This window comes from Arvicanthis niloticus, chromosome 9 (assembly GCF_011762505.2).
Source record: "Arvicanthis niloticus isolate mArvNil1 chromosome 9, mArvNil1.pat.X, whole genome shotgun sequence".
Lineage (NCBI taxonomy): Eukaryota > Metazoa > Chordata > Mammalia > Rodentia > Muridae > Arvicanthis > Arvicanthis niloticus.
The window spans coordinates 10,913,949-10,927,422 of NC_047666.1; positions in this window are offsets into that span (position 1 = coordinate 10,913,949).

Consider the following 13,474-nt stretch of genomic DNA (forward strand, 5'->3'; position numbering starts at 1 on the left):
TCTTTACTTCATTTATGAACTTGTTCATACACTGCAGAATTATTTCTGTTCAATAAAAAGAACTTCCTCTCACTGGCTTTACTTAAAGGCAATGGGCAGACAGGGTGGCTCTATGACCAAAGTGCTTGTCACATAGGTGTGAGGATCTGGCTCACTCCCAGGTAACCATATAAAGCCAGACATAGCAGCAGCATAGACTGTATTTGGAGTGATGCTATGGCAAGATGAGAGACAAAAGGAAACAAGAGAATCCCCACAAAAACCTGGCCTAGGAAGCATTTCATGAGTAGTGGTGAACAACAACAGACCTTGTCTGAGATCCACACCCAAACTTGTCTGTTGATCTCTACACACATACCATAGCAAGAGAGGTTGCCTTCAAACATGAACATTAACAAATACGCAAACATACAAAGAGACATCACACAGAAATCTAAAACATGAATCTAAAAGAATAAGATAGTATGACAAGAATTAAGCTACTTTTCTTCACTGAATCAGTTTTCTCTATTCCCTCTCAGATGATGCTTTCATTGGGTGTGTATAAATTTAAAGGATCATGTTGTTCTTGAAATAACTTACATTCTTTACATAGTGCATCCACAATGCACTCCCTGACCTCACAACTCAAAAAGACTAACAGGGCAGATATTTAATAGAGTAGACTGCAAGGAAAATCAGGGTAGTGGAGGTGAGCACTTTTAATCCCAGAATTCAGAAGGCAGAGACAGGAGAATCGGGTGTAAAGAATGACAACAAAGAATAGAGAAATTCTGACTCCAAAAAACATGTATTAAAAGGGTCCTTTAAGACACATGGGTTGCTCAAGTACATTTTCTGCTGACACCAACTCCCTGTGGGTGAAATAGGAGCAGGTGCCCTTGGAACAGCAGTACACACTCTGCTGAGCAGATTTGCATATGGAGTCATTATATAACAGCCCAGGCTCCTTTAAGGGCAGCTGTCAGGAGCCTAAGAAGCATCCTCTCTTCAAGCTCTCAGAGATGGAGACAGACACACTGTTCCTATGGGTGCTGCTGCTCTTGGTTCCAGGTGAGGATGCAGAGAAGTGTTGGAAGCAACCTCTGTGTCTATCATGACTTTCCATGCCTCTGGGCTCTTGATCATTATAATTGGGGCATTTGTAATTGGTTTTAAGTTTCCCCATTCCTTTTGATTTCCTGATTTCTCATAGTGATATCCACAGTATTCTTGAAAATTTTTAAAGGAAAAGGTCCTCTGCTGGGAAGATTTTATACATATGTAACAATAGTCTGTGTGTTTGTCTTCCAGGCTCCATTGGTGACATTGAGCTGACCCAGTCTCCAGCTTCTTTGGCTGTCACTGTAGGGCAGAGGGCCACCATCTCCTGCAGGGCCAGTGAAAGTGTCAGTGGATCTAGTTATAGTTATATGCACTGGTACCAACAGAAACCAGGACAGCCACCCAAACTCCTCATATATCGTGCATCCAACCTAGCATCTGGGGTTCCTCCCAGGTTCAGTGGCAGTGGGTCTGGGACAGACTACACCCTCACTATCAATCCTATGGAGGCTGATGATGATGGAGACTATTACTGTCAGCAAGGTTGGAAGCTTCCTCCCACAGTGCTCCAAGGCTGAACAAAAACCTCCTGGGGTTGCAGCTCACTGAGGCTGTCTCTCAGTTCTCTCTTACTCTATGGCATCTCAACACAGAGTTCTGAGGCATATGTCTCAAATAATGAAACAAAATCTATAAACCGATATGTATGTGTGTCCCATCCTTCATGCTTTATAACTTATTTCCCAACAAAATATATCATTGTTTTAATTATTATTTATCATCTAAATTTTATTAACACATTTATCTTTGGATGACTTTCCCTTCTCCCCTAACTCCCTGACCACATTTCTGCCTATTTTCTCCCTCTCAGCATCCTCCTTTAACTTTCCAGTCACTGAGGATTTATTGTCTCTCATTTTTTATTCTGGAAATAAAAAAGGGGAATAAATACAAACTATGTCACTGAAAAATAGTGTAAGCCAAAGTGTGTGTGTGTGTGTGTGTGTGTGTGTGTGTGTGTGTGTGTGTGTGTCTGTGTCTGTGTGTTTCTTTGTCTGTGTATGTTTGTGTGTATGTGAGTGTCAAAAAACAACCTACAGAATTTAGTTCTTTCATTCCACCAGGTTCAGTCTAGGATTCAAACTCAGGTCATCAGTCTTCTGTGAACATGCTTCCTGGAACAGGGTGAGTAAACGTGCCAAAATGAGATACTATTTCTTACCCTTGAATCATTTGTTTTCATTTTAAATTGTGTACATGGGGAGAAGGGTACAAGTGTCAGTTCTCATAACAGTCAAAAGATAGCATCAGATCCCAGGGAACTGAAGATACAAAAGAATTCAAGCTAGTTGATGTGGGTGCTGGAAACTAAACTGGAATACTCTGCAAGATCAAAAAGTGTTCTGAACTGCTGCTAACTTACTCATTCACCTCCAATCTACCATTTATCAAGGTACTCCTGTAGATTTAGTAACCCCTTTTCCCTAGAACAGTGGAAGACTGATGGGAACATAGTTGTCCATCATCTAAGTTAAATAGTTCATTGAGTAGCTAAGCTTGTCAGTTAGTTAATCTTTCAGATTCAGGTTTACATTCTCATCCCAGTCTTTTTATTCTCCAATTGCTTTTATTTGCTGGCCCTCACAAACAGCCTGCTATAGTTACTTAGAAACATAAGCTGTGCTACAGTTATTTTTATACTTTGGTTCCAGTGTCTCTATCTCTGGTTCTATCCCCAAATTAAGATTTAGTATCTGATTTATTGCTTGTCCTTTAGTCTTGATCCAATATTCTTATTTTGTCAGCTTCTATATTTGTGTTCAATGTCTTCCTGCCCTTTTTTCCTTCCTTCCTTCCTTTCTTCCTTATCTTCTTCATCCTTTGTGTACTATGAATAAAACATGTGAGTGAAAGTAACACATAGTGCACCTGTAGAACAAAAAAACAACACTTGGTGTTGGTCTTCAAATCTCACCTTGTTTGAGACAGGGTGTCATCAGGGAACTTTCCAGACATGGGATTCAGGGAAGAGAAGACTTAATGGATACCTTCTCTTTGCAGACAATGAGCCCTCATAAATGACTTCTCTAAAGCACTGAGTAATCTATAAATCTACATCCCTAAGAGAGATGCTTTTTTACTGCACTATGGCTTGATGTACTTATAAGCAAGAAAACAGAGACAATGGCTTCCTAAGAGAAGTACTGATTATAATACTACCATCCAACTAGAACTATCCAACCATGAGGCTGGAAAATGATCTGAGGTCCCCAGTATGTACTTATGTTTTGCTTTCCTGGAAGAGTTAAATCTCTGTAGACAAACACTGTTCCAAGGAATCTACCCTTCTAGCCTCCTCCAGTACTGCATCTGTGGTGATCAATCCTCTCTGAGAGAAGAACATGTGGAATCCTCTGTGTGATCTCTCCAAGTCATCCTGCCCACTATCTCCAGGTTCATTCTGAGGGTCACCTCCTCTAATCAACCACCGCCAACAGGTCCCCAACTTTTTTCTTTCCTATTAAGGAAAATGTCAAGTAAACTTTTGCTCTTCAGAATACAAATCCCCTTTATGTACAAAACTTACATCAAACTGTGGATAACAATTGTTGAAAACACCCCAAATCAACTTCAGATAGCCATGCCACACACACCAATACATGTACATATTTATACATACACATGAACAAAAATATATCAGTCATGCATATAAAAAATATTGTCTTCATAGCAGCTCATTCTTAATTCAGTCAATCTTGTTGAAGGTGGTGGCTTAGGAGTGCTGTACGCATTTCACTAGTGAAGAAATGGAATTGAGACAGCCTCTGTGGCTAAGGCAGCTACCAAGGTGTCACCTCTGTATGGGGACACATGTCTTATCCTGAACTCTGTTGTGTTCCTCACTGTATATCACAAGGTATAGTTCTTGCATATGGAAGCCAGTGTCCTACAACCATCAAGCAGGAGCTAGATAAGAAAAGCCTGGAGAAGAGAGAGGGCAGCTGCCAAAGACTGCTCAGTGCTCTTTGGAAGAAAGGTCTGACTTTAAATCTGACTTTAGAGATTTTCAGTTGACCCTGACCAATACCCTGAAGCTTTCCAAAATCTCACCCTGGTAATGGATATAAGCTACAAAAAGATAATGTTAGTATTATGGCCAAAAAATATAAGTTCAGGAAAACAAGTTGTTTCCAGGCTGCTGAATCTTATGCTGATGTTCTTGGTCCACTTTACCAGTTCTTTTGTGAGGGGGAAAAAGATCCCACAGTCAAGGAGTTCATTTCCTAAGAAAACCTTTAATGGGTCAATGGCAGTCCTGTCTTGGGACAGTAAGATATATATTTTCAAGCTTGTATAGTAGAGGAATTAAGAAGGGCAGCCTGATACACCTGTCTCCTGGGAGGCTCTGCCAGAGCTTGACATATACAGAGGTGGATGCTCACAGCTAACCATGGAACTGATCACAGGGTTCCCAATGAAGGAGTTAAAGAGAAGAGGACTGAAGGAGCTAAAGAGGTTTGCAGCCCCATAGGAGAGTGACAATACCAACCACCCAGCACTCTAAGGGTCTAAACAACCAGCCTAGGAACACACATGGAAGGACCCATGGCTCCAGCTGTATATGTAGTGAAGGATGGGTTTGTGGGAGAGGATGTCGTGGTCCCATGAAGGCTGAATGCCCCAGTGTGGGGGAATTCGAGGGCAGGAAGGTAGGAGTAGGTGGGTGGGTGAAGGAACACACTCATAGAAGCAGGAGGAGAAAAAATGAGATAGAAGGTTTCAGAGGGAATGTAGAAAGGGGATAACATCTGAAATGTAAATAAATAAAATATCCAATTATAAAAAGAAAAATAAAAGAAATCAGTATCAGGGGCCAATGGCCAGGAGCTAGTTGGAGAATAAACTACACAGAGGTAAAAGCCTGCATATATGGATACAAATATCCACTAGGTTTTTTTGTGTGTTTTACTAAAACTTTATTCACAGAAACTGGCAGCTGTGGATATTATACCTACAAGCATAATGATTGTTCTTAACAGATAGTTAGGTGCTTGCTTCATAAGCCCAATGTCTGTTTCCAGAGCCCATGTAAGAAATATCAGGGGGCAGCGTATGTCTGGACAGGTAGAGACAGGAGCTTGTTGTCCAGCCAGACAAGTCAAATGAGTGTATTCCAAGTTCAGTGAGACTCTGTCTCAATAATAAGATAAATAGGCATTAAGATGGCTCAGTGGGAAACAGACAGACAAACAAATAAGCTAGCAGCCAAGCTGATGCCTTGATTTCAACCACATGATAAATATGGTAGAAGAAAGATCAAAGTACAAGTCATTCTCTGTCATCCAGGTATATGCCTTGGCATGCATGCCTCCCAAAACTGTGGATAACAATTGTTGAAAACACCCCAAATCAACTTCAGATAGCCATGCCACACACACCAATACATGTACATATTTATACATACACATGAACAAAAATATATCAGTCATGCATATAAAAAATATTGTCTTCATAGCAGCTCATTCTTAATTCAGTCAATCTTGTTGAAGGTGGTGGCTTAGGAGTGCTGTACGCATTTCACTAGTGAAGAAATGGAATTGAGACAGCCTCTGTGGCTAAGGCAGCTACCAAGGTGTCACCTCTGTATGGGGACACATGTCTTATCCTGAACTCTGTTGTGTTCCTCACTGTATATCACAAGGTATAGTTCTTGCATATGGAAGCCAGTGTCCTACAACCATCAAGCAGGAGCTAGATAAGAAAAGCCTGGAGAAGAGAGAGGGCAGCTGCCAAAGACTGCTCAGTGCTCTTTGGAAGAAAGGTCTGACTTTAAATCTGACTTTAGAGATTTTCAGTTGACCCTGACCAATACCCTGAAGCTTTCCAAAATCTCACCCTGGTAATGGATATAAGCTACAAAAAGATAATGTTAGTATTATGGCCAAAAAATATAAGTTCAGGAAAACAAGTTGTTTCCAGGCTGCTGAATCTTATGCTGATGTTCTTGGTCCACTTTACCAGTTCTTTTGTGAGGGGGAAAAAGATCCCACAGTCAAGGAGTTCATTTCCTAAGAAAACCTTTAATGGGTCAATGGCAGTCCTGTCTTGGGACAGTAAGATATATATTTTCAAGCTTGTATAGTAGAGGAATTAAGAAGGGCAGCCTGATACACCTGTCTCCTGGGAGGCTCTGCCAGAGCTTGACATATACAGAGGTGGATGCTCACAGCTAACCATGGAACTGATCACAGGGTTCCCAATGAAGGAGTTAAAGAGAAGAGGACTGAAGGAGCTAAAGAGGTTTGCAGCCCCATAGGAGAGTGACAATACCAACCACCCAGCACTCTAAGGGTCTAAACAACCAGCCTAGGAACACACATGGAAGGACCCATGGCTCCAGCTGTATATGTAGTGAAGGATGGGTTTGTGGGAGAGGATGTCGTGGTCCCATGAAGGCTGAATGCCCCAGTGTGGGGGAATTCGAGGGCAGGAAGGTAGGAGTAGGTGGGTGGGTGAAGGAACACACTCATAGAAGCAGGAGGAGAAAAAATGAGATAGAAGGTTTCAGAGGGAATGTAGAAAGGGGATAACATCTGAAATGTAAATAAATAAAATATCCAATTATAAAAAGAAAAATAAAAGAAATCAGTATCAGGGGCCAATGGCCAGGAGCTAGTTGGAGAATAAACTACACAGAGGTAAAAGCCTGCATATATGGATACAAATATCCACTAGGTTTTTTTGTGTGTTTTACTAAAACTTTATTCACAGAAACTGGCAGCTGTGGATATTATACCTACAAGCATAATGATTGTTCTTAACAGATAGTTAGGTGCTTGCTTCATAAGCCCAATGTCTGTTTCCAGAGCCCATGTAAGAAATATCAGGGGGCAGCGTATGTCTGGACAGGTAGAGACAGGAGCTTGTTGTCCAGCCAGACAAGTCAAATGAGTGTATTCCAAGTTCAGTGAGACTCTGTCTCAATAATAAGATAAATAGGCATTAAGATGGCTCAGTGGGAAACAGACAGACAAACAAATAAGCTAGCAGCCAAGCTGATGCCTTGATTTCAACCACATGATAAATATGGTAGAAGAAAGATCAAAGTACAAGTCATTCTCTGTCATCCAGGTATATGCCTTGGCATGCATGCCTCCCAAAACTGTGGATAACAATTGTTGAAAACACCCCAAATCAACTTCAGATAGCCATGCCACACACACCAATACATGTACATATTTATACATACACATGAACAAAAATATATCAGTCATGCATATAAAAAATATTGTCTTCATAGCAGCTCATTCTTAATTCAGTCAATCTTGTTGAAGGTGGTGGCTTAGGAGTGCTGTACGCATTTCACTAGTGAAGAAATGGAATTGAGACAGCCTCTGTGGCTAAGGCAGCTACCAAGGTGTCACCTCTGTATGGGGACACATGTCTTATCCTGAACTCTGTTGTGTTCCTCACTGTATATCACAAGGTATAGTTCTTGCATATGGAAGCCAGTGTCCTACAACCATCAAGCAGGAGCTAGATAAGAAAAGCCTGGAGAAGAGAGAGGGCAGCTGCCAAAGACTGCTCAGTGCTCTTTGGAAGAAAGGTCTCTGGCTGTCTCGCAGAATGTGGCTTTTAATTTACATGTAGTCCTAACAGCTCTGACCATCTGATTTGTCACATGACAGATTGGAAACAGCAAAGCATAAGGCAGAGGTGGCTGCTGACAGGCACACCTGACAGCAGAAGGCACAGCTGATGGGAGACTAATATGTATCAAGGCTGAAGCAGGCTTCTGAGCTCAGGAAACATAGCTGGGAAAAACAGTAATTAAATCATTTCTACTATGGATAATAAACTTCTTGTCCCATAATTTTTTTCCATAATGGACTTATTAGAACTACCTGGAAAACTCATGATGAGCAATGCTGTTGTCTAATTAGGGGGTTTATTTTTATGGTTTCAATGAAAATAGCAATTATTATTATTATTATTATTATTATTATTATTATTATTATCATTATCATTATCATCATCATCATCATCATTATCATTTTGTTGTGGTGGTTTTATTTTATTTTATATTTTATTTACATTTCAAATGCCATCCCCTTTCACCATTTTTTCTCCCTAGAAAACCCCTGTCCCATGCCCCCCTTTCCTTTTTTTTCTTTTATACAATTTTTTTTAATTTTAATGAAAGGATTTATAAGTTTGGTAATGCTCAATCAGAAGTGTAACCCAATACCCAACCTAGATATAAAAACTATCTTTGACTGGTGGAGAACATCTGCCTCCACGCCCCCCTCTCTTTCTCTTTCTCTCTCTCATCACCTAGCTTCTCATCCCCTTCATCTTCTCTCCTTATTCCATCTCTTCCTCTCAGTACTCCTTCACACTTAGCTCCTCCTACATATCACTCTTCCTGTTAAAGTAAAACTTTTCTCTCAAAATACAATTAGAGCATACTTATTCCTAATTGTACCAGTGAGGTACAAGATAGTCCTAATACCCAGTCCATCCTTTTGTTGACTAACTAGAACCTCTGTTATCTCTCCTAACTAAAACACTTACATTTGATCCTGGCTTTTCTTTTGGCTTTAGAATAAATGTCAGCTGAAAACCATCTACTCAGATCTTTTCTCTCAAAGTAAATAGCCAGGATTGACTATGAGACTATAGGTCTTCAACCCCGTCAGATATCAAGAATGACTGAGTTAACTGAAATTATGGGAAGCACTAAACATAGCTTCTAAAACTTAGCCAATGTATAGAGACCACTGAACACCTGGAAAGCCCCTATACTAACAAACGTTGGAGCATCAAATCTTCAGCCTTCTGGTCCAGAATTACCTGACAGACCTTAGTGATGCAAGATTATTAAGGGCTGATTACTCTGTCTAGGCAGATATAAACAGTCAACTATTCTGCATGTGTGTCCTTTTCTGGACAGTAATGAGTCTTTAGATGGAAAGAGGCAATACTTGCCTAGCGGCTGTCACCGCACAACTGGAGTAACACTAAGGATGCTCAATTTCTTCTTAGAATCCATGACAAGAAGCTGTCAGGAGCAGACAGGTCTCTAATCAGAATGAAGATTAATATATAAATAATTGTAACGTCAGTTCTATGGACTACTGACGTTTTGAAATCCAACTATCCATGTAAGGTAACCTGGACTGTTCTCTGTTAACTCCTCTCAGCTATTTCTAAATAAAATATGGAAAACATCCTAACAATAAACTCAAAACCATGAATTTGTTATAGTCCCTTAAGTCATAGGTTAACAATCCCAAATCAGTTAAAAAAGTTAAAGAAGGACTGGGACTAGGCCTTGTATTCCTAAATGTGTTATACAGGAACAATGACCATGAGAGTATCAATATTCATCTCACTTTAATATTAATAAGAAGCCCGTACCAATGAAAACCTTAAATTTGAAATCAAAGTAAATTTTGTACCATTTAAAAAATTATAACTTCATCTTGGTATTAATTATACAGATTTCTACCAATAGGTTATGGCTATGCAATAAGTCCTAGCTAATCCTCCCTGTTCCAGCAAAACCACTACTTTTCCCTAGAAAGACAGACCATTATTAGCCACATTAGTCTCCAAACCCAGGGAATAGGGGCTCTATCTCTTCTTTAACTTCTTCAAGCTGATTACGGGTGTTGAGATATTAGAAGAAAGGTGGGAGGAAGAGCAAGTTGATAAGCCTCTGACACTGTGTTTTCACTGCATCCAGATGGAATTCCAGGACATCGGAGGTTTGGGCAGGTCTGCTCAGTATGCTTGATGAGTAGATACACCAAGGCTGTGTATTCTGCAATATACAATTCTCAGAACAAGTTTTAGTATCAAGAAAAAAACATTTTTTTTCCTAGAGGGCTGACATTTTTTTTAAAGATACTGGTTCTAACAATTTTTTCTCTTTTTAAAATTGGTTGTAATATTTACATTTCAGATTTTATCCCCTTTCCCCACTTCGTCCCACCACACAGAAACCTCCTATCCCATTCTCCCTCCTCATGCTTCTATGAGGCAGTGCCTGCACCTATCCCCCCACTACCCCCTCCTCACCCTCACAATCCCCCCCTCCACTATGTGTTCATTTTTTATGGGACTAAGAAACTCCTATCCAACCTATGCCCAACAAGACCATCCTCCCCTACATATACTGCTGGAGTCATGGGTCCATCCCTATGTGTTCCCAGGCTGGTGATTTAGACCCTGGGGGGCTCTGGTTGTTTAGTATTGTTGCTTTCTTCCTGGGGTCACAAACCCTTTCTGCTCCTTCAGTCCTCTCTCTAAGTTCTCCATTGGGAAACCCCTGATCATATCAGGGGTTAACTGTGAGCATTGTCCTCTGAGTGTGTTAGTCTTTGGCAGACCTATAAGGAGACAGCTATATCACGTTACTGACAGCATGCACTTCCAGCCATACACATCAGTGTCTAGCTTAGGTGGCTGTACATGGGATGAATACCCAGGTGGAATGGTCTCTTGATGGCCGCTCCTTCAGTTTCTGTCCCATGATTTGTTTCCATATTTGCTCCCTTGAGTATTTTTGTTACTCATTCTAAGTAGAACTGAGGCATCCCCTCTTGGTCTTTCTTCTTCATGAGCTTCATGTGGTTTGCAGATTTAGTCTCCACTGTTCCAAGCTTTTGGGCTAACATTCACTTAACAGTTAGTAAATACTATGTGTGTTCTTTTGTGATTGGGTTAACTCACTCAGGATGATAATTTCTAGACCCATCCGTTTACCTAAAAATTTCTCAAATTCATTATTTTTAATAGCTGAGTAATACTCCATTGTGTAGATGTACCACATTTTTTCTATCCATTCCTCTGTTGAGAAACATCTTGGTTCTTTCCAGCTTCTGGCTATTATAAATAAGGCTGCTATGAATATAGTGGAGTATATATCCTTATTATATGTTGGAGCATCTTCTGGGTATATGCCCAGGAGTGCTATAGCTGGATCATCAGGTAATGCTATGTCCAGGTTTCTGAAGAACCGCCATACTAATTTCCAGAGTGGTTGTACCAGCTTGCAATCCCACCAACAATGGAGGAGTGTTCCTTTCTCCACATCCTCGACAGCATCTACTATCACATAAGTTTCGGATCTTAGCCATTCTGATTGGTGTGAGGTGGTATCTCAGGGTTGTTTTGATTTGCATTTCCCTGATGACTAAGGATGTTGAGCATTTCTTAAGGTGCTTCTCAGCCATTCGAGTTTCCTCTGTTGAGAATTCTTTGTTTAACTCTGTACCCCATTTTTAATAGGGTTATATAGTTGTCTGGAGTATAATTTCTTGAGTTCTTTGTATATCTTGGATATTAGCCCTCTATCGGATGTAGGATTGGTTAAGATCTTTTCCCAATCTGTTGGTTGCCAATTTGTCTTATTGACAATGTCCTTTGCCTTACATAATCTTTGCAATTTGATGAGGTCCCATTTGTCAATTCTTGATCTTAGAGCATAAGCCATTGGTGTTCTGTTCAGGAACTTATCCCCTGTGCCTAGGCACTCGAGGGTCTTTCCCAACTTCTCTTCTATTAGTTTCAGTGTATCTGGTTTTAAGTTAATGTCTTTTATCCACTTGGATTTGTGCTTTGTACTAGGAGATATGAATGGATTGATTTGCATCCTTCAAATGTTGACCTCTACTTGAACCAGCACCATTTGCTAAAAATGCTGTCCATTTTCCACTGGATGGTTTTACACTGGATGGTTTTAGCTCCTTTGTCAAAGATCAAGTGACCATAGGTATGTGGGCTCATTGATTCTGGGTCTTCAGTTCTATTCCATTGATCTTCCTGCCTGTCTCTGTACCAATACCATGCAGTTTTTATTACTATTGCCCTGTAGTATAGTTTGAGGTCAGGAATGGTGATTCCCCCAGAAGTTCGTTGTTGCTGAGAATAGTTCCCACTATCCTGGGATTTTGTTGTTCCAAATAAATTTGCAAATTGCTCTTTCTATCTCTATGAAGAATTGATTTGGAATTTTGATGGGGATTGCATTGAATCTAAAGATTGCTTTTGGCAAGATGGCCATATTTACTGAATTTACCCTGCCAATCCAGGAGCATGGGAGATCTTTCCATCTTCTGAGATCTTCTTCGATTTCTGTCTTCAGAGACTTGAAGTTCTTGTCATACAGATCTTTCACTTAGTTAGATTCATTCCAAGATATTTTATATTATTTGTAACTATTGTGAAAGGTGTCATTTCCCTAATTTCATTCTCAGCCTGTTTATCTTTTCAGTAGAGGAAGGCTACTGATTTGTTTGAGTTGATTTTATATCCAGCCACATTACTGAAGTTGTTTATCAGGTTTAGGAGTTCTCTGGTGGAAGTTTTAGTGTCACTTAAGTATACTATCATATCATCTGCAAATAGTGAAATTTTGACTTCTTCCTTTCCTACTTGTATCCCTTTGACTTCCTTTTGTTGTCTAATCGCTCTAGCTAGGACTTCCAGTACTATATTTAATAGGTAGGGTGAGAGTGGGCAGCCTTGCCTAGTCCCTGATCTTAGTGGGATTGCTTCAAGTTTCTCTCCATTTAGTTTGATGTTGGCTACTGGCTTGCTGTATATTGCTTTTACTATGTTTAGGTATGGACCTTGAATTCCTACCCTTTCCAAGACTTTTAACATGAAGGGATGTTGAATTTTGTCAAATGCTTTCTCAGCATCTAGTGAGATGATCATGTGATTTTTTCTTTGAGTTTATTTATGTAGTGGATTACTTTGATAGATTTCTGAATATTGAACCATCCCTGCATTCCTGGGGTAAAGCCTACTTGATCATGATTGATAATTGCTTTCATGTGTTGTTGGATTCTGGTTGCAAGAATTTTATTGAGTATTTTTGCATCAATATTCATAAGAGAGATTGGTCTGTAGTTCTCGTTGTTTGTTGGGTCTTTATGAGGCTTAGGTATGAGTGTAATTGTAGCTTCATAGAATGAGTTGGGTATTGTTCCTTCTGTTTCTATTCTGTGGAATAGTTTGAAGAGAATTGGTATTAGGTCTTCCTGGAAGGTCTGATAGAATTCTGCACTAAAACCATCTGGTTCCAGACTATTTTTGGTGGGGAAATTTTTAATGATTGCTTCTATTTCTTTAGGGGTTATGAGACTGTTTAGATGGTTTATCTGCTCCTTGTTTATCTTTGGTACCTGGTATCTATCTAGAAAATTGTCCATTTCATCCAAATTTTCCAATTTTGTTGAGTATAGGCCTTTGTAGTAGGATCTGACTATTTTTTTTAATTTCCTGTTTCTGTTGTTATGTCTCCCTTTTCAGTTCTGATTTTATTAATTTGAGTACTGTCTCTGAGCCCTTTGGTTAATCTGGCTAAGGGTGTGCCTATCTTGTTGATTTTCTCAAAGAACCAACTCCTGGTTTTGTT